Source organism: Oryctolagus cuniculus, chromosome 1 (genome assembly GCF_051225735.1).
Source record: "Oryctolagus cuniculus isolate XC-2025 breed Fujian yellow rabbit chromosome 1, ASM5122573v1, whole genome shotgun sequence".
NCBI classification, from domain to species: Eukaryota; Metazoa; Chordata; class Mammalia; order Lagomorpha; family Leporidae; genus Oryctolagus; species Oryctolagus cuniculus.
In genome coordinates this window covers 100,933,868-100,935,191 of record NC_142867.1, presented here as the reverse complement: position 1 = coordinate 100,935,191, position 1,324 = coordinate 100,933,868, and the positions used below count along the sequence as shown (strand labels likewise).

The 1,324-nt window shown below is 44.0% G+C and overlaps 1 non-coding gene across 1 annotated transcript; it reads left to right on the top strand.

The window, feature by feature from the left end:
* The first annotated feature begins 976 nt into the window (after positions 1-976).
* LOC127484991 (U6 spliceosomal RNA) lies at positions 977-1,082 on the top strand. Its single transcript, XR_007912200.1, has one exon. It is a non-coding gene; the product is annotated as a U6 spliceosomal RNA (small nuclear RNA).
* Positions 1,083-1,324: the final 242 nt, after the last annotated feature.

Here is a 1,324-nt window from a genome sequence, read left to right as displayed (position 1 = left end):
GAAATCAACACAATTCTTAGCACTCAGTTTTCATGGGTTCTCCTCGAAGTGGATCCAAAGTGATCCATCACACGGATGGTTAAGCCTGCCTCTCTCTCTCTCTCCCTCTCTCTCTCCCTCTCCCTCTCCCTCTCCCTCTTCCTCTCTCTCCTGATTCCCCAACTCCAGACACTGCTCTTTTTACCTCATTTCCTATGGTTTTCGTCTTCATGGTGTTTACTACTACTGAGCTTCTGCCTACCACATTTTCCCTGTACATCTTGGCTTCTTTTCATCCTACTGTCTGTTGATTTTCCGTTCATTGCATTCAAATTTGCCAAAAGAAGGAATCTGTTGGCCAGGCTTCATCCGAAATTGAGAAGCCCTATTGAGCAGAGTTTTTATGTCAGGCCACTTCTGCTGTGGGTGCGGTGAGGTCACACAGTCCAGGGCACTCTAAGCCACACACAAATGGATTGGTTCAGAAGCATTGTCTCCAGTGTCCTGTGCAAATGCACTGAAGTACAAAATCAGTACTGCTAGTAAATGCAAGCTCTTAGCCATGTTGGAAAATAAACGTGGAACTGGGAATGTCTAGGGCTGAGACAGATCCAGGTCCTGGACAGTTCTGTGGTCAGGTTTAAGATGCAGCAATGGGGCCAACACTGTGGCTCAGTAAGTTAAGCCTCTGTCTGAGGCGTCAGCATCCCATATGGGCACTGGTTCTAGTCCTAGTTGCTCCTCTTCTGATCCAGCTCCCTGCTACAGCCTGGGAAAGCATTAGAAGATGGCCCAGGCGATTGGGCCCCTACACCCATGTGGGAGACCAGGAAGAAGCTCCTGGTTTCTGGCTTTGGATCAGCGCAGCTCCTGCCATTGCAGCCATTTGGGGAGTGAACTGGTGGATGAAAGACCTCTCTGTCTTTCCCCTCACTGTATGTAACTCTACCTCTCAAAAAAATAAATAAAAGTCTTTAAAAAAAAAAGAAGTAACAGGGTACTAGCTTCTCTGGCACATATACTACAATTGGAATGATACAGAGAAGATCAGCATGGCCCCAAGCAAGGATGACATACAAATTCATGAAGTGTTCCATATTTTTAATCCTTAACTTTGTGATATTAATATCTCTGTTTTCAAGAAAAATAAAAATCAATAAAAGATCATTCAAGTTGGATGACAATAAAAGTAATAGGATTTGAATTAATTTTTAGAAAGGTGTATCAGGAATGAATCTGTCCATGGATTCTGATATAGAGGAATGCCACATATGAAGGGACTTAAAGATCTTTGAAAAAGATTCTGATGGGATGGCCAAAGAGAGAAGTCAGCATTCACCTCCTC